At 46.6% G+C, this 26,426-nt stretch overlaps 1 protein-coding gene across 3 annotated transcripts in view; it reads left to right on the top strand.

The window, feature by feature from the left end:
* Positions 1-26,426, top strand: part of Cht10 (Chitinase 10) — a 114,630-nt gene that overhangs the window by 11,893 nt on the left and 76,311 nt on the right. The gene's annotated exons all lie outside the window — the stretch shown is intronic.

Below are 26,426 nucleotides of genomic sequence, written 5' to 3'. Positions count from 1 at the left end.
CGTAAGGCCAGTCTTAGAGTATGCCGCCTCATCATGGAGTCCCCATCTGAAGAAGCATATAATGAAACTGGAAAAGGTTCAGAGGTTTGCAACGAGACTCGTCCCAGAGCTACGAGGGATGGGGTATGAAGAGCGCCTGAGGGAACTGTGCCTTACGACACTAGAAAGAAGAAGGGAGAGGGGGGACATGATAGGAACGTATAAGATACTCAGAGGAATTGACAGAGTGGACATAGACGAAATGTTCACACGGAATAGTAACAGAACGAGAGGACATGGATGGAAGCTTGAAACTCAGATGAGTCACAGAGATGTAAGGAAGTTTTCTTTTAGCGTGAGAGTAGTGGGGAAATGGAATGCACTTCAGGAACAGGTTGTGGAAGCAAATACTATTCATAATTTTAAAACCAGGTATGATAGGGAAATGGGACAGGAGTCATTGCTGTAAACAACCGATGCTCGAAAGGCGGGATCCAAGAGTCAATGCTCGATCCTGCAAGCACATATAGGTGAGTACATATAGGTGAGTACACACACAGGTGAGTCGGTGTACAGGACAGGTGTTGGAAACTACTTAAGGCAATTAGAAGAAATCTTCTAAGGTTGTACATGACTATTTATCACCTGGATGGGATACGAACCGGGGATAAGCTAACGCAGTAATGGAACTGTGACCACTTGGACCATGGGCGATCGAACGCCGACCCTGCAGGAAGCGACGCCGTCTGGCTGTACTAATCAGTCATTAATATATTAATACATGCGATTCGGTCACGTTCGTAAATTCTGACTATTTACCGTTATCGAGGGACAAGAAACCTCTATTTTGGTTTGTATCGAGCGACATTCTCCAAGATGCAACCCCCACAACTGTTGCCTAACTAATCTATTTACTGCTAGGTGAACAGAGGCATTAGGGGCCAAATTATCTCTGTCCCGGACGGGGCTAGTACCAGGTATCCTCGGGTGTGAGTCAAGGATGTAGACTACTGTACCACTGGATTCATTTGTTTGACGATTCGCGATCCGCTAATTATTGTATAGTGTACCTTCCGGGTATGTTTAATTTTTCCGTTTTCTGTAAGTCTTTTCATTTAGAAAATGTTCACACGTGGCTGTGTTTACCTAACCGATGTAAACAAAGATGCACGTGGCCTGAGAATGGTCATTTTTCCGTCGCATTCTGGTCGATTCCGTACAAATTGCGATGTATTAGGCGAGAGGACGAGTTGGACTGTCCCCAAACGCCTCCTGCTCGTCAGGTCATTACCCTCTGTCCCGCGTCCACCAAACCTGTTACCCAACCCACGCTCCCTGTCCCCCCCTCCACCCACCTCCCCCCCTCTCGACCCACTCGGCCCACCCCTCACCCACCCCTCACCCAATCCACCCAAACTCACCACCCTGGATCATCCCAACCTGATCCAAGCATTTACACATCCACTTACGAAACCACTATATCTTCCCTCAGTCACGGCGGCTTTGTTTACATATATTAAACAGTTTATGAGCACCGAAGCGCTATACGAGGTTGTTTGTAACACTAACAACCTTGGGTTGTGAAGTTGCCAAGCTCGTAAACTGTTTAATAAATGTAAACACAGCCGCCATGATGAAGGAAAGATGAACAGGTTTCGTAAATTCACACGTAAATGCTTCATGAATCTCTCTATGTATGGCTATTTAGTCCATTTATATTCACACAAATGATTTCTGTGGGGATATTAAGTAGGGACGAGTAGGTACTTAGCCTGTAGGGAAAAATAAGGAAAAAATAGGGGAAAATAGGGAAAAAACAGACAGGTGGTGTGACAGGCAGGTGAGGAATGGGTTTCTGAGACACTTGAAGATATTACACGACCAAAAGACCACATTCACTCCAAACAATACCACCTACACGGGCTATTCGAGCCCGTGCCAGCTCTCGTGGCGGCTCTAAGTCTTCAACGACAACAAGAATAGTGGAGTAGCTGTAAGTATGCGCTCCCGCCGGAGTGTCTGTGGTTCGTGGAGGGTTTTGAAGAGTTGTGGTACTGTGTGTAAGAGCGTCCCTGGCTGGCCCCGCCCTGGGCGATGCTGCGGGGAGTGTTCTGGTCGTGGTGGGTGTGGCAGGGGAGAGAGAGAGAGAGAGAGAGAGAGAGAGAGAGAGAGAGAGAGAGAGAGAGAGAGAGAGAGAGAGAGAGAAAGACAGAGAGAGATTAAGGGAAGGGAAAGAGAAGGATAAAGAGGGGGAATAGAAGATAAAAGACAGACAGGTAGGGAGCAAAAGAGATCGAGGAAGGAAAGAAGCCATTAAGGCGGTAACAGATAGCTGGAAGTCCCTATATTCAACCCTATGAGGTTACAGGGGCAAGCGTCAGTTCCTGGGCTCCGCCTCTCGTCCATCTGTCACCTCTGGAGTGACTAGACGCGCTCGCTGAAGTATACATGTACTTCCATGTATACCCAAGGACATACACAGTATACAAGAGAAGGTGGTATGTATCCTCGCCAGTCATGCCTCTCCAGAACAGCTAGGAGCGGACCTGCTTGGGTTACTTAAGTGGCATCGAACCCAGGACTAAAATGCACGCAGGTAGAAACTCTAACCCCACCCAAATGGTCGGTGGGCGGTACGCGCATGCGCAGTGTCAGTTCAGATATAATTCTCCTTTAATTATATATTGCCCAATCACTTGAGCTGGACGGTAGAGTGACGGTTTCGCTTCATGCAGGTCCGCGTTCAGTCCCCGACAGTCCAAGTGGTTGGGCACCATTCCTTTCCCCCCGTCCACCCCCAAATCCTTATCCTGACCCCTTCCCAGTGCTATATAGTCGTAATGGCTTGGCGCTTTCCCCTTGATAATTTCCTCCTTCATTTATATAATAGTCATAAAATTCACTTGAACCCAAAATTTTATCCGGCTTTAAGTTTAAGTCTTTCCTAAATGCATTGTCCACTGTTGGGTAACAGTGCCCACTGTTGGATAACAGTGCCCACTGTTGGGTAACAGTGCCCCACTGTTGGGTAACAGTGCCCACTGTTGGGTAACAGTGCCCCACTGTTGGGTAACAGTGCCCCACTGTTGGGTAACAGTGCCCCACTGTTGGGTAACAGTGCCCCACTGTTGGGTAACGCGCCGTTAAACATACTTCGTCTTCCACTAACACATCAAACAACATTCTCTGCGACTTGAGTGGTGTCTTCTTAAGTTGAAGTACGTGAATTGAGACAATAAGATTCATCTCAAGAGGATGAGAGTAGCTTAGGTTATGTCTTCCTGGTCTCTCGACGCGTTCCTTGTACTGCCAGTACAGAGAAGTAGTAGTACCTGCTTGACGGGGTTCTCGGAGTCCTTCGTGGGTGTCTATGACTGACGGAATGTCCACAGGCGAACCGGCGGTGCCCGGGGCGACCCCTATACGTCATATAAGTGCTCGGAGTCCCCCCCCCCCAGACTGGTATGAGAACTTACACTGTGATACCTGGTTGATACCTGGTTGATGGGGTTCTGGGAGTTGTTCTACTCCCCAAGCCCGGCCCGAGGCCAGGCTTGACTTGTGAGAGTTTGGTCCACCAGGCTGTTGCTTGGAGCGGCCCGCAGGCCCACATATACCTGGTTGATGGGGTTCTGGGAGTTCTTCTACTGCCCCAAGCCCGGCCCGAGGCCAGGCTTGACTTGTGAGAGTTTGGTCCACCAGGCTGTTGCTTGGAGCGGCCCGCAGGCCCACATATACCTGGTTGATGGGGTTCTGGGAGTTCTTCTACTCCCCAAGCCCGGCCCGAGGCCAGGCTCGACTTGTGAGAGTTTGGTCCACTATGCATATCAATCGATATCTATACCAGAGGTTAAGGCTAGTCTCACCCAACTTTGCAGGTGGAATGGTCTGGGTTATGGGACGGACATAGGATGGTCGAGAGGCGGATCACCGGAATGCAAGAGCAGGAAACAACGTGATGTATCACAGCCTATAGAAGGCTCTAAGCCTACTAACAGGCCACAGAAGTCGTCTGTTGCTATAACCACCCGTATAAGTAAAAAAAAAAACACAACACAATAAAAGTAGTGATGTGAGTGTAGTGGCTAGCGGCCAGACGGACCAAGAGAAGACTGAGTGCTCACGCAATTCAACACTCTGGGGGAGCGGGGAGGTGGTGATCATATGCCATGATAACCTGGTCGTCATTCATTCCTGACAAAGCCAGAAGGCGATGAAGGGATAAAGCAATTACGGCGCGCACGAGAGAGAGAGAGAGAGAGAGAGAGAGAGAGAGAGAGAGAGAGAGAGAGAGAGAGAGAGAGAGAGAGAGAGAGAGAGAGAGAGAGAGAGAGAGAGAGAGAGGAGGGTGCTGTGAGGGGGAGTTATGGACGTGGGGGAACGAACTTAAACACAGACAGACACGAGATATTGTTTACCAATGCCGCGGGAGAGACAGAGAGCGCCATCATGTCTCCTACTTCCTGGTACACACACGTTAACTACCCGTCTCCAATTGACAGTTATGTGAACTTTGACGCAACCACTCTCGCGGCTAACAAGGGTGGGGTGGGGGGAAGGTTTGGCATATTCCGGCTGTTGTATGTTTAGGGGGGGGGGAGGGGGCTGTCACGAGTGTATTCTCCAGTTGTATTGGTATATTTAGGCTGATATTTGTAATCAATTCATACAGCAGCCGACACAATACACTCGTTCGTCAATTTTGCATTGACCTCTAAGTGGCTGTTAGAGTGCCTTGACCTCTAAGTGGCTGTTAGAGTGCCTTGACCTCTAAGTGGCTGTTAGAGTGCCTTGACCACTAAGTGGCTGTTAGAGTGCCTTGACCTCTAAGTGGCTGTTAGAGTGCCTTGACCTCTAAGTGGCTGTTAGAGTGCCTTGACCTCTAAGTGGCTGTTAGAGTGCCTTGACCTCTAAGTGGCTGTTAGAGTGCCTTGACCTCTAAGTGGCTGTTAGAGTGCCTTGACCTCTAAGTGGCTGTTAGAGTGCCTTGACCTCTAAGTGGCTGTTAGAGTGCATTAATTGTCATCACGAATTAGTAATTTTAGCACAATTGGCCCTCAGGCTTATCTGGTTTGGGCGGGGGGAAGGGGGGACTGCATTGTGGTAGTGGGTGGTAGGTGGGGTGGTAGTGGGTGGTAGTGGGTGGTAGGTGGGGTGGTAGTGGGTGGTAGTGGGTGGTAGTGGGTGGTAGTGGGTGGTAGGTGGGGTGGTAGAGGGTGGTAGTGGGTGGTAGTGGGTGGTAGAGGGTGGTAGTGGGTGGTAGTGGGTGGTAGTGGGTGGTAGAGGGTGGTAGTGGGTGGTAGAGGGTGGTAGTGGGTGGTAGTGGGTGGTAGAGGGTGGTAGTGGGTGGTATACCCTTAAAAAGATTCATAGAAAACACCGACCTTACCTAACCTTGTTAGTATCTTAAGATAAGCATCTTATTGCTTCGTAATTACAATTATTACTTAACCTATACCTATTATAGGTTAGGTAATAATTGTAATTACGAAGCAATAAGATGCTTATCTTAACATACTAAGTAGGTTAGGTAAGGTCGGTGTTTTCTATGAAGCTTTTCAAGGGAAACTATTATGTTAAGTATGTCACCTATGCACATATTTAATAAGTCAATATTGACTTATTAAATTTGCGAGAACGGGTTGTGGGTGGTAGAGGGTGGTAGTGGGTGGTAGAGGGTGGTAGTGGGTGGATGGTAATCAGCGGGTAGCGGTACGCACTTTGTCTTCATCAACAAGACTAAAAGCTCGTTAATCCAGCCGCCATACCCTCCCCCTCCACTTTATGAATGAAACAATACTTTAAATTAAACTGTTCTCAGGTTCATTCCATCCAGCGGCCGACCCCAAAGACGCATTCATAAATTTTTAACACTGAGATAATTTGCATTCAGAATTCGTACGTAAGTTAGAGACAGAAACCGTAGATATAATGGAAATTATTGACAGGTAAATACCGTGCTGGCGAGTTATGTATGTTATCTTCAGGTTATCTTGAGGTGATGTATCTGATAACGAAAGCTGTGTGTGTAGTAGGCCAAAGGAATTTTAACTCTAATTCTTCAACCCGTTGTCGTAATAGCACGTCGCATTTTGACGTTTACTCTACCAATAAGGCCTTGGACTGGACGGTAGAGCGACGGGCTCGCTTCATACAGGTCGGCGTTCAATCCCCGACCGTCCACAAGTGGTTGGGCACCATTCCTTCCCCCCCGTCCCATCTCAAATCGTTATCCTGACCCTTTCGGATATCGTCGCTGTCTACCTAAGTCCAAAAACTATCGTACTAGAAAATGGCAGCGGCTCGCGAAACTGACGTATTGTCCCGTTTTCTGTTTGTGTGTCCTCTGGTAGGTTAGGATAAGGGGGGGACTTTAGTACGTCAGTTTCTTGACGTTGGGAGTGCTCGCGAGAACGGGCTGAACTCTGCACCTTTGGAACGAGGTGCAGCCTTTGGGTGTGTGTGTGTGTGTGTACTCACCTATTTGTACTTGCAGGATCGAGCATTGACTCTTGGATCCCGCCTTTCGAGCCATCGGTTGTTTACAGCAATGACTCCTGTCCCATTTCCCTATCATACTTAATTTTAAAACTCAATGCTCACTTAGTTCCAAGTGTGTGTGTGTGTGTGTGTGTGTGTGTGTGTGTGTGTGTGTGTGTGTGTGTGTGTGTGTGTGTGTGTGTGTGTGTGTGTGTGTGTGTGTGTGCTCGCGTTCGAAGGTAAACAAACCCTCCATGTTGTGACGTCACGTGTGCGCGCGCAGAGTGGGATGAGCTATAAATCCGCCTTGACTATAATTATCTCGACGTGAAGAAGTAGATGTGGTCAGAATTCTTATATACTTTCCACCGACTAATTTTTGCAGCTGTATATATATCTCTCTCCGAATTATACACACGTGATATGTATAATTCGTTATACAGGGATCATAAATATAGTCAATTAGCGCGGTTACTTCACAACTTTTTTTGGGGGGGGTAAACGACTTCCTTGTATTAGAAACTTGGCTGCAACCAGGGGCCAGATTCACGAAGTACTTACGCAAGCACTTACGAACGTGTACATCTTTCCTCAATCTTTAACGGCTTTGGTTACATTTATTAAACAGTTTACAAGCATGAAAACTTGCCAATCAACTGTTGTTATTGTTATAAACAGCCTCCTGGTGCTTCGGAGCTCATTAACTGTTTAATAATTGTAAACAAAGCCGCCAAAGATTGAGAAAAGATGTACAGGTTCGTAAGTGCTTGCGTAACCGCTTCGTGAATCCGGGTCTAGATTTATCCTGATGGAGCGGCGAAAATCCAAATTATTCCTAATTACGGTCCACGGGCGCTTATCTCTTATCTCGAAGCCATTCATTGGACAACGGGAAGATGATTAGAGGTAACGGGGTTAAGCTTCTCTCCCTACTCACCTATCCTCCCTTCATGGGGAGGATAGGTACACATCTACCCACCTATTCTCCCTTCATGGGGAGGATAGGTACACATCTACCCACCTATCCTCCCTTCATGGGGAGGATAGGTACACATCTACCCACCTATCCTCCCTTCATGGGGGAGGATAGGTACACATCTACCCACCTATTCTCCCTTCATGGGGAGGATAGGTACACATCTACCCACCTATCCTCCCTTCATGGGGAGGATAGGTACACATCTACCCACCTATTCTCCCTTCATGGGGAGGATAGGTACACATCTACCCACCTATTCTCCCTTCATGGGGAGGATAGGTACACATCTACCCACCTATCCTCCCTTCATGGGGAGGATAGGTACACATCTACCCACCTATCCTCCCGTTCATGGGGGAGGATAGGTACGCATCTACCTACCTATGCTCCCTTCATGGGGAGGATAGGTACACATCTACCCACCTATCCTCCCTATATGGGGAGGATAGGTAGGTAGATGCTGTCTAAAACTCGCTCCAGAATAAAACGCTGAATGAGGATGGTTATCTCGAGGTTATCTTGAGATGATTTCGGGGCTTTTAGTGTCCCCGCGGCCCGGTCCTCGACCAGGCCTCCACCCCCAGGAAGCAGCCCGTGACAGCTGACTAACTCCCAGGTACCTATTTTACTGCTAAGTAACAGAGGCATCAGAGTGAAAGAAACTCTGCCTATTGTTTCTAGCCGGCGCCCGGGATCGAACCCGGGACCACAGGATCACGCGTCCAGTGTTCTGTCCGCTCAGCCACCGGCAGGCTAGGCTTTAATTACTGTTGGTTAGTTGCTGATTCCTTTTTGATATCAAAATGATTTATTCTCAGGAGTTAGAGATTCATAAGTTAAGTTAGGAGTTAAGAGTTAGGAGCTAAGTTAGGAGTTAAGAGTTAGGAGCTAAGTTAGGAGTTAAGAGTTAGGAGTTAAGAGTTAGGAGAAGTTAAGAGCACACGAAGAGAGAGAGTTTAAAGCTCAAGGAATGCTCATTACCTGTGCTTCTGGAGTATATAGGAATATACAGGCGAGGAGTCACAATAACGTGGCTGAAGTATGTTGACCAGACCACACACTAGAAATTGAAGGGACGACGACGTTTCGGTCCGTCCTGGACCATTCTCAAGTCGAAACGTCGTCGTCCCTTCAATTTCTAGTGTGTGGTCTGGTCAACATATAGGAATATATTATAGCCTATATATATATATAAACTGCAAATGTACAATATAAATTCCCAATGACAAAAGTGAATGTTGTTGTTTTAAGATTCGCTACTTGGAACAAAAAGTTCCAGGCAGCACCGGCTATGGTGAGCCCGTAGTGGACTTATATCAAAAGTGAATGAACAAAGGCCTTCTGTAGTTCCTATAATGCTTACAAACTCAGACTTGTTGAATATTAGACCGTCGCTCTACCAACCAGACCATGATGCTCACGAGAAGATACGATCAAGATCAGAAATTAACTAAGTGCTCAAGTGCTCAGTCTTAGATTTTAACCCTTGGAGCACCACGAAGATATCTTGGGGTGGGGGGGGGGGTTTAATCCGCCCTATCATCCTCGGTATATAAATTAAATCTATAAATCTTGCTGTAAATAATGCTTCAAATGGATGACTCCCTCGTTGCAAACCTTTGCAACTTTTTTTCAAGTTGCTTTTGGAGGTTGGAATTCCACGTCGGGGCTGCATTCTCTAGGGTTGGTCTCACGTAGGTGTTGTACGGTGTTCTGAGTGCCTGGCTACTGAGGTTCCTCGCTTCTTTTAATATTAACATTGTAATCTCTTTCGGAATGCATATGAATACCCCAGTCGACGTATGAATTCTCCAAAACATTCATCTATTCACATTCACATGATGAAATACACGTGAAAAATACTTACAAACACTCAGACCTCCATGGTGAAGATAGCAAGCTTAGCTTACACACACACACACACACACACACACACACACACACACACACAACATAGGCCACACACAGGGGCCTCGTAGCCTGGTGGATAGCGCGCAGGACTCGTAATTCTGTGGCGCGGGTTCGATTCCCGCACGAGGCCGAAACAAATGGGCAAAGTTTCTTTCACCCTAAGTGCCCCTGTTACCTAGCAGTAAATAGGTACCTGGGAGTTAGTCAGCTGTCACGGGCTGCTTCCTGGGGTGTGTGTGTGTGTGTGTGTGTGTGTGGTGTGGAGAAAAAAAAAAAAAAAAGTAGTTAGTAAACAGTTGATTGACAGTTGAGAGGCGGGCCGAAAGAGCAAAGCTCAACCCACCGCAAAAACACAACTAGTAAACAACGTGTCAGCAAGGCGGACAGCCCACCCCAAGCTAATATAACATCGTCCTCGTCCTAACCCCTCCTCGCCCCCTCCCCCCAATCCCCCCTCACGCCCCCTCCAGACAATCCCCCCCTCCCCCCCATCCCCCCCAGACCCCCAGACCCCCCTCCCCCCAAAAAAGAAGATCACGAAGCCTCGCATAACTTAACCCTTCCCATTTACACTGTGACTCGCCAGAGTCTCTGTTGTTGGGAAGAGCCGATTGAGAGATGGAACAGAGAATAATGTAACAGAAGAGTAAGGAGAGAGAGACAAGAGCTAAGAGAAGACGCAGGGATTAGGAGGAAGAGGAGAAAGAGACAAAGAGAAATTGCCTGTCCCTACCTCCTCATCACAATCGACTTGAGAATGGTCCAGGACGGACCGAAACGTCGTCGTCCCTTCACTTTCTAGTGTGTGGTCTGGTCAACATACTTCAGCCACGTTATTGTGACTCATCGCCTGCAGACAAAGAGAAAACAAACATTAAGGAATTAATGAAGTTTTAATAGAAATTGTCAGTTATTCAAATTGTGTTTGGGACACTGAGGAACGCAAAAGACTCTCTCTCTCCTCTTTGAGGCGGATTTTGAGTGGTGGTTGACCAGAAATGTTCACGGAACGAAATAACAGCTTTAGTGTGAACAACTTCAAGACGGCAGCAAATAACCTATATCTCATGCAACAAGAATCACCAAATCAGTCCATTGAATTATGTGAAAACTTAACATCATTGTATTTTCAACAGCAACAGGAAATTATTGCAACGATTCCTGTATCATCACAACAATAATATTTTTTTGTATAAAAATACATTTAATGCAATGATGAATTCGATGATAAACAAGATCATTATATCATGCCACATGTATACATATGTGGCATATATAGAAATTATTATTATTATATAAATATATATATAATATATATTCCAGTTTTATTTCCATCTCAGAGCGTGTCTTGGACATACCCAAACATGCGTCCGCATATCTGAAATATCTATTCGCATACCTTGCCTGATTCCCCCCATAAGATATATGTTAGGTATGTCATTATATATTCATGCGAACGCGTTGGAGCTCAGGATAGACATATAAATATACATATACATGCATCCTCGTATACCCGCCAATCGTGGTTGGAAATACATATAGATACAAAAACATGTTTTCCCCCCAAACCAAAAAAACAAAAGACGAATGAGGGTTAAATATTTACGATCCAGTTCTCTGTCTTCTCCTCGTGTTTCAAGACAAAAGTCATTGGATCCTTCAGGTGTGTAATCAGATGACCCAACTGAATCTCTCTAACATTTACCAGAGGTCACGCCACAGTGGTGTGTGTGTATCTGTATGTACATTTGCATACACGCAAGGTCAAATGTACTTATTGTATGCAAGCCTCGGCTTCCAGTACGCCTTGTGGCTTCCAGTACGCCTTGTGGCTTCCAGTACGCCTTGTGGCTTCCAGTACGCCTTGTGGCTTCCAGTACGCCTTGTGGCTTCCAGTACGCATTGTGGCTTCCAGTACGCCTTGTGGCTTCCAGTACGCCTTGTGGCTTCCAGTACACCTTGCAAGCTTCCAGTACACCTTGTGGCTTCCAGTACGCCTTGTGGCTTCCAGTACGCCTTGTGGCTTCCAGTACGCCTTGTGGCTTCCAGTACGCCTTGTGGCTTCCAGTACGCCTTGTGGCTTCCAGTATACCTTGCAAGCTTCCAGTACATCTTGCAAGCTTCCAGTACACCGTGCAACCTTCCAACATGTCCTCTGAGACTCTGCACGCAATGCAGGTTTCCGGAATGAACTATAACTTTCCAGCGCAACGTGGATGCATTGGATCTACCTGTGAAATAAACATCCAGGTAACCACAACACACACACACGCTGGGAACTCATCATAGCTGGATGGATTGATGGTGGAGATTGATGATGAGTGCATGTCTCGTTGGAGAACCCAGAGGGCGGGATGCAGGCGATGAGTCACAATAACGTGGCTCAAGAAGGTGAAGGGACGACGACGTTTCGGTCGTCGTCCCTTCACCTTCTAGTGTGTGGTCTGGTCAACAGAGGGGCGGGATTCTACTCTTTGAGGACCCAGAGCAAGCACAACTAGGTGAATACACCACACACACACACACACACACACACAGTTGATTGACGGTTGAGAGGCCAAAGAGCCAAAGCTCAACCCCCGCAAGCACAATTAGGTGAGCGCACACACACACACACACACACACACACACACACACACACACACACACACACAATAGTGAACATCTCCCCCCCCCCTCCCTCTTGACATATACTGCACATTTAGTTAACAAAAGAGTAATTTTTCAACCCATAAAAACATGTTTACGCTTCATTCAAACCTATTAACATGCATTCAGTATATCCAAGAGTGGTTAAATAAAATATTTGTATTCACTTTAGCGGTGTTTGGCTGGCAGATGGAAGATAACAGGTGTTATCTTCCATCAGGTGGTGGAAGATAACAGGTGTTTTAACATATATTTAACATTTAAAAATGGTTTTATATTTCCCTCTGGTTCGATTTGGTATTTTCTTTAGTGCCAGTTCCCGTCGGCTTTGCTCACGACTCTGATCAACGAAGCTATTGCTGCTTGCTGAAGACCGCAGGGTTCTTCCCCCACAGGACCCGATGCAGTTTGATAAGTTCTTGCAAGAAGTGCCGGATCAACCAGGCTGTAGTAGGCCTGTGGGCCGCTCTAAGCAACAACAGCCTGTTGGGCCAAGTTATCACAAGTCGAGCTTGGTCTCAGGGCTGGTTCAGGGAGTAGAAGAACTCTCAGAACCCTCTTCAGGTATGATCCAGGTCTTGAAGCTCGTGCGTGTAGGTATTGCTATGTGACTTGATGTGGGCTTTGAGTTTTTTGTCGAATTGCAATGGAATTGATACTTACGACATGTTTTTTTTTACTTTTTTTTGCATGTCTGTGACAGTTGCTGCTTCCAATGGCAGTATTACCTGCCAATGAATGGGTCCCTGAACTATATGTTTAACTGATCTCTAACCCTGTCTATGGAGGACAGAAGAAAATGTTTATATATGCTGGTTAGCATTGTAAATGTGTGGCCACGTTTGTGGTAGAAAAACAAAAATGAATGGGTCACACCAATTAAAACAATTAGCACTGTGTTGATCCAAAAAAAAAATTGCAAGTTTTGAACGCGGGAAAAGTTGCTAACAAATTGTCCTTTTTTGTTGCAAGGCTAATTGTGTGTGTGCACGTTAACGTTTCAAAAGCCTTTACATAATCTAAAAGTCTTAATATAGACTAAAAGCTTCAATATAAGCTAAAAAGCCTTAATATAAACTTCTTGTCCCATGAGTTATCTGACAGCCAGACCTGACCGGACACTGGTTATTACCATTCTGAATACAGATTAATCTTCAAGAAGTGGAGTTACGACTTTGATAAAATTTATAACCCTTGACTGTATGCTGCGAGCGATCCCGCTGTTCCAGACTTGTTCAACACAATGGGATAACGTTCCATGGATAATAATTCCAGTCGGGAATGAACCCTGCGTGATCCAGGACAGACTCCTCAGGGTCTGACATTCGCCATATACTGATTTCCAGTCACGCACTGCAATTCAGACCACTTCCAGATATGCCGGGGTGGAATTCAGAAAGACAATGTCGCTCAGATCATTTGAGCTCGGCTCTTGATAAATCTACACGAAAGTAAATTCCAGAGGTCATTCCTACAGTAAGCATTGCAATCTCGATGATGCTGTCTTGCAACACAACTCAATTCAAATTCCAGACAAGATGTAAATCGCATATTGTGAACAAATCGCAGGGGCGTATTGTGGACAAATCACAAGGCGTATTGTGAACAAATCGCAAGGTGTATTGTGGACAAATCGCAAGGCGTATTGTGAACAAATCGCAAGGCGTATTGTGGACAAATCACAAGGGGTATTGTGAACAAATCGCAAGGTGTATTGTGGATAAGTCGCACCTTCGTATCGTGGACGAATCACAGGCACATTGTATGATCGCAGGGAATGGGGGCACTAGAAACGCAGAAGGGCAACAACTTCTTCCGGCTGAGAACAGACCATACTTGGAGCGTCTGGAGAGATGGTGGCCATCATGCGGCTGTATGAAAGGTGGAGTCGACTCGTTCCAGCGCCCCCCAGCTGTTTCTCTTCGTGGCCAGCACCTCGGCCATGGGGGTAATGTGCACCTTCAGGATTCATTGATGTATTTCGTGCACCTGGGTGGTGGTGGCTCGCGATACGTTGCGTCGCCAGGGAATCTAAACCGGTTTTAACGTCGTTTCTATCACCTGGATTAGTATAAATTTATGCTAGGGTACATGGAGTCTCCTATAGCAGAGACTATACTACCTCATTCTCATTAGAGAGAGAAAGAGAGAGAGAGAGGAGAGAGAGGTGGATATACAGACACAGAGAAAGACACACACACACAGTGAGACAGAGACGGGGAGAGAGACAGACGAGCAGACTCAGAGCGAGTTCGTTCACCTGTGCTCGCTCGGGGGTTGTTCGGTTGCGCATACTTGAGCGGTCTATACTTGATTAGCTTCCCACTGGTTAAAGCGACTTGTTTCCTCAACGCAGCATTGCATATCCATTCCAAGAAGGTCGCTGAACCACCGGTGTTGGGGACTGGGGTAGAGATAACGGATTAAACGAAGGAAGGCATTTTGTGTTGAGGATAGATAGCTGGTAATGACTAGAAAGGATACAGGGATAGGGATGCTTAGTGTGGGAGATGCCGCTGAAAAACAAAATCTCTCACAGAGACGCTTATATATAGAGCCTGAGGTCTGGCCCACCCACTCCCTCACCCATTATAATCAAGTTAGTGAAGCTAAATTGCATGGAAGTTGACAGTGAGGTGTTCAGACAGCCCCACACCTTCTTCGGCTATGCCTGTTATCCTGGCGATATTATATACTTTTTTTTAAAAGGCGGTTATCCAAAAACTGGTTAGAGGGGACCGTGCGGGAAGGAAGAACCGGAGCGGGAGAGCTTAAATCTCAACCCGGATTTGGAGTACGTTAACGAGTGACCACTGATGAAGGGGGCAGTTAGATGGTCCTTGAGGACCTCTGAGAAGATTTTAAGAAGATTAGACCTTTGCATTCACCACAAGGAAAATGTTAACTCATTTATTTTAATTCATGAAATTCCACTTAGCTAAGCAAGTAACAAGTTTGATAAGATAGTTACGCAGTTTATTGTGTGTGTATATATATATATATATATATATATATATATATATATATATATATATATATATATATATATATATATATATATGTATGTATCTATAGTCTTTTATAGCACGATGTTTTCAAAAAGTGTGATTAGGTGATGGTATTGGCAATCGTTATACCAATATCCTTTTTTGTTGTGAGGATAGGCTCCTTGGCCGCCTCAATGGTGTCCTAAGTAGAGGTTATGTCAGGCGACAGTCATTGACCTAGCAAAGATTTAAGGCGGACCAGTACTAGTTTGAGTCAATCTTGGTCGCTTCCTGCACGCAAGGTGACCGTCTTGTCGACCTACCACTTGCAGAGAGAGTAGGGCCCTATGCGCCTCCCCTTCGCCGCCGCCGACCAATAAGCTCGCTCCTACGGTCGTACTGGAAACACTTCTCTCCTCCTCTGGAAAACTGGACCCACCGAACTGGAAAGCAAGTCTTCCCCGTCAGAGGTCATCAACCTTGGAGCGCTGGCCGTAGGTGTCCCCATTATAGAAGAATGCTTGCGGTGGTCTTTGGCGGGCTTTTAGTGTTCCAGCTTGGTTCTTCAGCGTTCCAGTTTGGTTCTTCAGTGTTCCAGCTTGGTTCTTCAGCGTTCCAGTTTGGTTCTTCAGTGTTCCAGCTTGGCTCTTTCTGGGGTAATGTTTCCGGAAAGGATTAATTATCCTTAACAGCCCATTGGCCTGTTAAGGCCAATGGGCTGTTGGTCTTGCAATGGTCTTTCAATGGTCTGCAAGACCTGAATACCGGCTTATCCGTTAATAAACATTCTTGACGATCAAACCATTACGTTCTAGTCTGCTGTAAGAGTCTGTTCTCCTGGTGTTGTGTGGAAAGAAGGAGGGCCTGCTTGTCCAGGTGTGTGTGTGTATCTCATGCCGATAGGACGAAGGAGTCTCTTGCCTGCTTCAAGGACACCCACCCCCTGGCCACTGACCCTAGCCTGCTACATGCGAGCAACGGCCGACTGGGTCAAAGCCACCCTGATACATAGATTATTTTCCAGCGTGCTGGAAGTTGATCGAGAGCCCTGGCGGACAGCCGGACTGTGGCCTAACATGACTGTTGGTTCTTGCCGCTCTCGCCGGGTTTAATCGGGTCTAAGTCCAGGGTTAAGCTCGCCTCCATTAGCGCACGATCAGAGGTGGTGGACATTGCCACCTTGCGCAGATGGTAGATGGGCAGGTGCCGTAGGTGAAACGGGTTTCCAGGAGGGGTAATTTATTGCGAATGGCGGTGGATCGCACAGGAATGGAACGAACCCTGTGACAGCACACACACACACACACACACACACACACACACACACACACACACACACACACACACACACACACACACACACACACACACACACACAGTGCCACACAACGTCCTCTATGATTGTGTCGCTACTTTTTTTTTAGTCTTGTTTTGGGGCGGCTGGAGGGAGGAGGTGGCTTGGGTCGCGTCCGTCGGCCCGTTGGAGATTATTTTTAGCCTCGGTCCCCGGTGGATGCAGTTCCTTGTCCTTTGGCCCGTGACGCTTCTAGCTGTGTTTATTGTACATGCAGTTGACAGGCCTCTCTCACGCCTGCTCTTCTCTCTCTCTCTCTCTCTCTCTCTCTCTCTCTCTCTCTCTCTCTCTCTCTCTCTCTCTCTCTCTCTCTCTCTCTCTCTCTCTCTCTCCCTCTCACAGGAGCCTCGCGAAGCACCTGGACTCCAGGGAACATCTGGAAAAGGAATAACTGATCTAGCATTTCCTGGATCCTACGTTTCCAGCGCCTGGACCCCGCGCATTTCCAGCGTCTGAACCCTACGCGTTTTAAACACCAAGTCATCCACAGATAACCTGAAGTTGAACGCCATGACAGAACTCAGAAGGATTAGCCATGTTGTTATAAGGTCTGACGAAGGTTTTGCCAGCGATGACAAGCAGGAGAACTCCTTTATAAGGAGAAAAATACATCCGTAAAACACATATTGTATCGATGTATTAAGTTCCTCAAGCGAGGGAGGTATAGGCAAGATCTTCTTCTTCGTCGTTGTTATGGAGGCAGTGTAGTTTGGTGGTTTGAGAATGATGATTGTGTTGATGATGATTATGATAATGATATGATGATTGTGAGGAGTGATGGACAAGCGTCATTGTTGCATCTTGCAGAGACGTCAACCACAAGAGCGCTTTATCGTACGTTACTTCCTATCCGACCAGTTTATTTACATACACAAATATATCCAACCGCAAAGCTTTCTTTTAAGATAATGTTCAGCTTTTATATATACCAGCAAATCGCCCCTGCATATATATATATATAAACCTTAGCTTCTAACAAGGCTTACTACAGCTCTTGGTCCCCGCCTTCAACTGAGGTCATCTTACAATGTTGTTCACTACATACACTGTACTGTGTCGTACATGTGAAGAACAGAAGGCCAGGTGCACGCAACAGCAGGAAGAACAGTAGGCCAGGTGCACGCAACAGGAGGAACACGACACCAGGTACACACACACAAGAACAGGAGGCCAGGTGCACGCAACAGCAGGAAGAACAGGAGGCCAGGTGCACGCAACAGGAGGAACACGAGACCAGGTACACACACACAAGAACAGGAGGCCAGGTGCACGCAACAGCAGGAAGAACAGGAGGCCAGGTGCACGCAACAGGAGGAACACGAGACCAGGTACACACACACAAGAACAGGAGGCCAGGTGCACGCAACAGCAGGAAGAACAGGAGGCCAGGTGCACGCAACAGCAGGAAGAACAAGCGGCCAGGTGCACGCAACAGGAGGAACACGCAACCAGGTACACACACACAAGACCAGGTGCCCAGGTGCACGTAAGGAAAGACCAGGTGCCAGCTACATACAACAACAGTTGTGTTAAACGAGATGGTTGTAGGTCATGGCATGAGGTGAGGGAAGCAAGATGGAAGACTAATGTTGATGGGCAGTCAGTGCGTGCGTGCGTGAGAGCGCTCAGGAGCTCCAGACCACACATACCAAAAAAAAAAAAACTTTGAATCACTGACTGGCTTCCCTGCTGGGCACCCCCCCCCCCCCCGGTCCCCTCGGGCCATCTTAGACATGGGACTACGGCCTTTTAGGACGTTTCAGGGCGCCTAAGACACGGGGCTACGGTTATTTGGGACGTTTCAGGGCACCTTAGACATGGGACTACGGCCTTTTGGGACGTTTCTGGTCACCTAAGACACGGGGCTACGGCCTTTTGGGACGTTTCAGGGCACCTTAGACACGGGGCTACGGCCTTTTGGGACGTTTCAGGGCACCTTAGACACGGGGCTACGGCCTTTTGGGACGTTTCAGGGCACCTTAGACATGGGACTACGGCCTTTTGGGACGTTTCAGGGCACCTTAGACATGGGACTACGGCCTTTTGGGACGTTTCAGGGCACCTTATACATGTGACTACGGCCTTTTGGGACGTTTCAGGGCACCTTAGACATGGGACTACGGCCATTTGGGACGTTTCAGGGCACCTTAGACACGGGACTATGGCCTTTTGGGACGTTTCTGGGCACCTTACACATGGGACTATACGGCCTTTTGGGACGCGTCCTCAACTAAGTCGATCTATCTCAACATGTCCCACTGGGGCTTCAAATTTATTTTTGCTCTTGATAATACATCATTGGCTGGACTCCTCTTCTTCTTCTCTCTCTCTCTCTCTCTCTCTCTCTCTCTCTCTCTCTCTCTCTCTCTCTCTCTCTCTCTCTCTCTCTCTCTCTCTCTCTCTCTCTCTCTCTCTCTCTCTCTTTCTCCGGGGTCGTCTCAGTCTCCCACAGGCAGCTAGGGGGGGTCGGTCAAGCTACTAAGACGTCATGTGGAAGCCGAAATATAAAGAAAAAATGAATTGGTGATAATTTTTCGCCGTGGCTGGCAATGCACACATCTAGTATGCAAATTGAGGGTTTGAGGGGAGGATGGATGGTTGGTTAAGCTTTCACAGTGTAAGCGTTGGTGTTGGTAGGCGTGAGGGGGTGGTAGAGGGGGGGGGTTGGTTGACCCCTTTCACAGGAGCTGTGAGGTGGTAGAGGTGGGGGGGGGGGGTTGAACCCTTCCACAGGAGCTGTGAGGTGATATGGAAGGGGTTGACCCCTTCCACAGGAGCTGTGAGGTGGTAGAGGTGGGGGGGGGGGTTGACCCCTTCCACAGGAGCTGTGAGGTGATATGGAAGGGGTTGACCCCTTCCACAGGAGCTGTGAGGTGGTAGAGGGGGGGTTGGTTGACCCCCTTTCACAGGAGCTGTGAGGTGGTAGAGGGGGGGTTGGTTGACCCCCTTTCACAGGAGCTGTGAGGTGATATGGAAGGGGTTGACCCTCCCACCAGGGGCGTGGGAGGGACCTGGGAAGGAAGCGAGTTGTGAAGAGGAAGAGCATCACCAAGCATCTATACCTACATACGAAACCTTTACATCTTTGAACAATCATGGCGGTTTTGTTCTACATACGTTAAAGCGTGTATGAGCTCTGAAGTGCTATACAGGGGTTGTTTATAACGATAACAACCTGAAGTTGTGAAGTATGTATGTACGTATGTATGTATTGTATGTATGTACCTTATATGTATTGTATGTATGTACCTTACCTAAATAAAATTGTATTGTATTGTATTGTAAGTTGCCAACCTCGTATAAACTGTTTAATAAAGGTAAACAAACCCACAATGAATGAGGAAAGATGAACAGGTTTCGTAAGGGTGGCGGGGGGAGGGGGGGGGGGTTGTGTAAAGGCTTGATTGCTATACTGGCCTTGGTTCATGGTATAATTTGGGAAGCTAATTGACGGTCGATAATCTATAATTGGTTGTTAGTGCCTGACTTGATATTGAACTCTCAATGTGCAGTGTTTGTCCGGAGGTTGAAACTGTCCAAGGTGGAAACTGTCCAAGGTGGAAACTGTCCAAGGTGGAAACTGTCCAAGGTGGAAACTGTCCAAGGTGGAAACTGTCCAAGGTGGAAACTGTCCAAGGTGGAAACTGTCCAAGGTGGAAACTGTCCAAGGTGGAAACTGTCCAAGGTGGAAACTGTCCAAGGTGGAAACTGTCCAAGGTGGAAACTGTCCAAGGTGGAAACTGTCCAAGGTGGAAACTGTCCAAGGTGGAAACTGTCCAAGGTGGAAACTGTCCAAGGTGGAAACTGTCCAAGGTGGAAACTGTCCAAGGTGGAAACTGTCCAAGGTGGAAACTGTCCAAGGTGGAAACTGTCCAAGGTGGAAACTGTCCAAGGTAGAAACTGTCCAAGGTGGAAACTGTCCAAGGTGGAAACTGTCCAAGGTGGAAACTGTCCAAGGTGGAAACTGTCCAAGGTGGAAACTGTCCAAGGTGGAAACTGTCCAAGGTGGAAACTGTCCAAGGTGGAAACTGTCCAGAGAAACAAAAATGCTAAGCTACAACTACTGTCCTTACCTCTTATGTCCAAGGAAGAAATACATAGCTAGTGTTGTTAAACCTTCCCCCCCCCACCTCCCCCCCCTGTCCCTCCTGTCCCCCCCACCCCTGTCCCCCCCACCCCTGTCCCTCCTCCCCCCCCCTCTCTCTGCCTTGGTCAGCATATTGTTCCGTCATTAACCAGCTAATTGGCATACAAAACTACCTCATATTTCAGACGACGGGCTTCATTATGTATGCTGTCTTAATCTGTGTGCCTTCTCTCTCTCTCTCTCTCTCTCTCTCTCTCTCTCTCTCTCTCTCTCTCTCTCTCTCTCTCTCTCTCTCTCTCTCTGTCTCTCTGTCTCTCTCTCTCTCTCTCTCTCTCTCTCTCTCTCTCTCTCTCTCTCTGTCTCTCTCTCTGTCTCTCTCTCTGTCTCTCTCTCTCTCTCTCTCTCTCTCTCTCTCTCTCTCTCTCTCTCTCTCTCTCTCTCTCTCTCTCTCTCTCTCTCTCTCTCTCTCTCTCTGTCTCTCTCTCTGTCTCTCTCTCTGTCTCTCTCTCTCTCTCTCTCTCTCTCTCTCTCTCTCTCTCTCTCTCTCTCTCTCTCTCTCTCTCTCTCTCTCTCTCTCTCTCTCTCTCTCTCCACCCCACCCCCCCCTCGTCAATCTTCAGGGCCGGGATTTCATTAACCATGTACGCAATCAGTTACGAAATCTGTACATCTTACGAAACCATGTTTGCATATATTGTAAACAGTTTGTGAGCACCGAAGCGCTATATACGAGGTTGTTTACAACAATAATAACCTTGGGTTGTGAAGTTTACAAGCTTGTAAACTGTTTAGTATATGTAAACAGGGCCGCCATGGTTGAGAGAAGATATACAGGTTTCGTAAGGGGTTGTGTAAGTATTTGGTGAATCTTGGCTCAGGTCCTCGTCGGGTTGTTTAATTGATTAGGTTGTAAAGTATATATATATGTAACTGCTCACAGCGGCGACTAACAGCCTGGTTGATCAGACCACCAACCAGGAGCTAGGCCTGGTCAGAGACCGGGCCGAGTGGACATTGAACCTCGGAACTACCTCGAATTAACCCCCCCCCCCCCCCAAAGTAAACGTAAGGCAAGTGTGTGTGTGTGTGTGTGTGTGTGTGTGTGTGTGTGTGTGTGTGTGTGTGTGTGTGTGTGTGTGTGTGTGTGTGTGTGTGTAGGCGGAGTTTACCGATAATGTGCTGACTTGTGGAATATGTATGTACGCACTCCACAATAGTCTACACAATCACCCATGTATTTACGCACCCAATCACACATGCGCACGCAATCACACGCAGCTGGGCGCACGCAAGCCCCTTCAAAACCCAACCATTAACCTTCCTTCACATACACGACACATGCGAGTATACAGTTTACACAGCGGAAAGGTACTCATTTCATTCTCCCATACATCATACGCATACACCATACTTACTCACTAAAGTATACACCAGGAAATACACGCGCGTATGTTTTCCCATACAAATTCATGTGTATATTTGGGATAAATGTAATATATATATATATATATATATATATATATATATATATATATATATATATATATATGTACACTACCAAAGGAGGACTGGAATATTCAGTATAGTTCCAGCTCCTGTCACTCCTGTTAAACCTCCTGTCACCACTACCCCCCACACCTGTAGCGACCTCTCCCTCCACACCTGTAGCGACCTCTCCCCCCACACCTGTAGCCCCCCCTTGCCCCCCCCAACCATGCCCAAGGGGATTGGCAGTCAAACCAGGTAATTATACCCAGCGGCGGCCCACGGGTTGGGTCAAACTAGGAGCGGCCGAGCAACTTGTTAAAAAAATGTTTTTTTTTTTTACAATGATATTCGCAGCTTCTTACCAAACCTGTACATCTTTCCACAATGAGTGGCGCCTCGTGTTCCTGCAGGAAGAGGCTTCACAACACAGGAAACATGATAGAGACGTTAAAAATACTTAATGGAATTGACAGGGTGAAACACAGGAGGGTATAGGCTTTCAGTGCAACAGCGCTAGGCCAGGATGGCTATATGGGAGGGATATAGGGGCCGAGATATATAAGGAAGGTGCCCAATCGCTTGGACCCACGGGAGACATCTCCCGTCACGCAGGGTGCAGTCGCACCTCCACAGATCTCCAGTATCAGCTCTTGATACTGGTAATGGCTCAAAAGGGCCACCACCACTTACATATAAGTGTATTATATATATATATATATATATATATATATATATATATATATATATATATATATATATATATATATATATATATATATATATATATATATATATATATATATGTATACAATATATATAATTTACCAGAAGAAAACACTAAGTCATTACAGCTATATAACAAAAAATACAAATTATCTTTATCGTGTATCTTTAATGCGAACAGCGATGGCTCTAAGTCTTGCAGTAATCAACTCGTGACATCAAGTATTTATTTCAAGAACAAATCCCGAGTTGTGACAAAATTCTGTGTGTGTGAGGCTGTGGAGTGACGCGGCCATTTTGGCGGGAACAGAGTACGAAAAATTAGGAAAGGGGGTAAATCAAGCTGAACATGGCGTAGGAACCAGAAACCGGGTCCGTCTAATTACCACAAGCTACCACAAACTACACAAACTTCAGAAAGCTTCCTGGCAATACGTTAGTAATGAATAAATATGATATATTAAGTTAGGCTGACCTAACCTAACCTAACCTAACCTATCCTAACCTAACCTAACCTATCCTAACCTAACCTATCCTAACCTAACCTAACCTAACCTAACCTAACTTAACCAAACCTAACCTAACCTAACCGAAGCTTGGATCGTCGACTTGATTTGGCGTCACCAGCTTTTTATTTTCGTCTAATTTCTTTATAAAAAGATACTTTTTCAGATTAAAATTATGTTTTTTTCGTGTTGTACATTCAGCACCAACATTATAATGAGTAAATATATCATATTTATTCATTACTAACGTATTGCCAGGAAGCTTTCTGAAGTTTGTGGTAGTTTGTGGTAGCTTGTGGTAATTAGACGGACCGGCAGAAACCGGTTGCCGGGAGGGATACTGGAGGGTGTGGGGAGGGAAGATGGATACTGCTCCTTCCTCCAAACATTAATCTAATCCTTTACGTAATTTACGATACTTCAGTCTTCGATCTCGCTAATGTACCAAAATACTGATGGATACCCATTAAACCTCTGTTGCAATTAAATGATGTAATGCATGCAGGAAAAATAAGAACCTGAGAACCGTGTTCAAAGGTTTCCCAACGTCAAGAAAACGGTCAATTTAAAGTAGTCTCTCCTAACTTACCAGAGAACCCAAAACAGAAAACGGGACAGTACGTCACTTTCGCCAGCCGCTTCCATTTTCCAGTACGACAGTTTTTGGCCTTGTGTAACGCCTACGTGCGAAAAGCGACGTTCTTTTAACGTAACAGGAGGTCAAGGTAGTTGACTTTGATGTACATACGTTTGTCCTCTTGTAACGATCTATTTTATCTAATATTGTTATAAGTCTATTTTATCTAATATTGTTTATTGCTTTCGATAAAGGTTAAAATTGATAGAAATATAGCATAGCATATTATATCCTTCAACTGGAAGAATTTCTATAGGATAACAGAGGGTCTGTTATCCATAGCTTGAGACGCCTATTAAAGGCGTCTTTAATTAATATCGAAGTGTATTTCAAACTCTTAAAAAAGAAAAAAGTAGGCAAAGTTGACACTCAAACAACGAACTTTTCCTCTGCAAGTGCTAGTTAACCTAATGCTGTCATAACGCATTGTTTCCCGTTGATTGATTGATTGATTGATGAAGATTAAGCCACTCAAAAGGTGGCACGGGCATGAATAGCCCGTAAGTGGTCGCCCTTTTGAGCCATCACCAGTATCAAGAGCTGATACTGGAGATCTGTGGAGGTGCGACTGCACCCTGCGTGACAGCTTCCAGTTCCTGCAAATATCTTTTTATACTCATCCCATCCCATCCCATCCCATCCCATCCCATCCCATTCCTTGTATGAAAAAAAATCAGCTTTTGCCACAGCCTAATGCCCTGATTCGACAAATCTGCACTACTAGGAAACCCAGCCCCATATATATGGAAATACAAGAACTGACGAGGTTTCGGTCCGCCCCTTGACCATTATCAGGTCTAGTGTTGATTGCATGACCTGATAATAGTACAGGGTTGGGCGGCAACGCCGACGATTGTATGATTCTGGTTTGGCACCACCAGTTCGAGCCCCCAGAACTTTCCAGTGAAGTCAGAAGTGTTCCGGGTTGGTGGGATTTTGTCCTATCATCGCTGAGTAGGTTAAGACAGGTCTCGAAATTTATATTTCTAGGTAAAGCAATTGTCTTTTGTAGCGTTTCTCTCTCTCTCTCTCTCTCTCTCTCTCTCTCTCTCTCTCTCTCTCTCTCTCTCTCTCTCTCTCTCTCTCTCTCTCTCTCTCTCTCTCTCTCTCTCTCTCTCTCTCTCTCTCTCTCCCCTGCACCCCCTCTTTCTTACCCTTTCTTCATTTGTTGTCATCCCTTTACTCTCTGGAGAACCTCTTTCATCCTTCTAGGTCCTCGCCCTTCTTGCATGGTGATTTGTCAAGAGCCTGCTTGCTCATGCCCCATTGTAGCCTGTCCTGACCCCACTGTAGTCTGTCCGCACTGACCTGCACATACTGGTCTGCCCACATTGGCCTTCTGGTCATACTGGTCTTCCCACATTAACCTGCCAAAGCCAGCCTACTCACGCTAGCATGGTCAAGCCAATCTACCTAACCTACCCACTCTGGATTACCTATACAGCGGCCTTCCTCAACAAACCTACGCTATCCAACGCACTCAGCTACTTTATTGTAGTTGCTACTCAACACCAGGATATATCCCGTCCATAATCCCTGTGTAGGACGCCCGTCTCGTCTCCTCTATCCTGCTCTTCGTTCCGTCTGTCCTGTTCTTCGTCTTCTCTATCGTGTTGCTCTTGGTCTCTATCTCTCTCCAATCTCTGGCTGCCCACGCGGAAGGTGCTGAGGTGGTCAGGTTTGGGAGATGTCAATATAAGTTACCAACGGCTGACAGCGACTCTATATTTAGATCTGCTGTACCTTTTGAGCGCGCGGAGTCTGTCTGCACTTCGCTCGATCTGATTACTGTCTTTCTTGCGGGAGCCTTAGACAGCAAATGCCTTTTCAATTAGTGGTCGTGGATTCTGACTAACCTATTGTTCAGTGTGCTTATAAAGAGTGTTTTTTCGCTAATTCCCATGAGCGGAGCGAAGGCGCAGCTCAGGAAACATTCTGCGGGAACTAGTTTTTCTGTCGGGTAAGGTCAGTGGCCTCGCCTCCGCCGACAGGTTCTTCAGGATCGTCTGCCCGCGGAGTAATACAAGAATACCTCCGCCTCCTCCCTGGGCGAACATAGAATTTATCTTCAGGTTTTTCTAACCCCTGGAATCTTCTGATGAACCCTAATGTAACTTTAAGTAACCCCAAACTATTGACAGGAAGTGGTTTGATTGCTTACATGTGCACAATGGCCTGGTAACGACGGAGTTAAACATGCCTCTGGTCTTGTCCGCTTGGCTTCCAGGACCGCCATTTTTATTTTTTCCCTCCGTGTCCTACATACTTTGCCGCTGTTCGCGGCTTGTTGTTCACCTCTCAACGCCACATACGACAACATGTTTGTGTTCCAACGATTTAAACTTCTTCTTGAGGGAGGGTTAATGGGTGTTGTGTGGGGGTGAGTGACCCTGTTGACGCAGAAAAATGTGGATCTATTTGTCAAAGCTATCTCACTTAACACCTTGCTTATGATCTTAATTCTTAATTCTCTCTCTGTTGTTGTTTTAGATTTAGCTATTTGGGACTAGATTTTGTCCATGTAGCATGGGCTATGGTGAGCCCGTAGTGTACTTATCTGGCGCAGGAGCGGCAAGTAGCACGGGCTATGGTGAGCCCGTAGTGTACTTATCTGGCACAGGAGCGGGGCAAGTAGCACGGGCTATG

Source organism: Procambarus clarkii, chromosome 80 (genome assembly GCF_040958095.1).
Source record: "Procambarus clarkii isolate CNS0578487 chromosome 80, FALCON_Pclarkii_2.0, whole genome shotgun sequence".
NCBI classification, from domain to species: Eukaryota; Metazoa; Arthropoda; class Malacostraca; order Decapoda; family Cambaridae; genus Procambarus; species Procambarus clarkii.
Note: the sequence above shows the minus strand (reverse complement) of the source record. Positions and strands in the feature narration are given on the sequence as shown.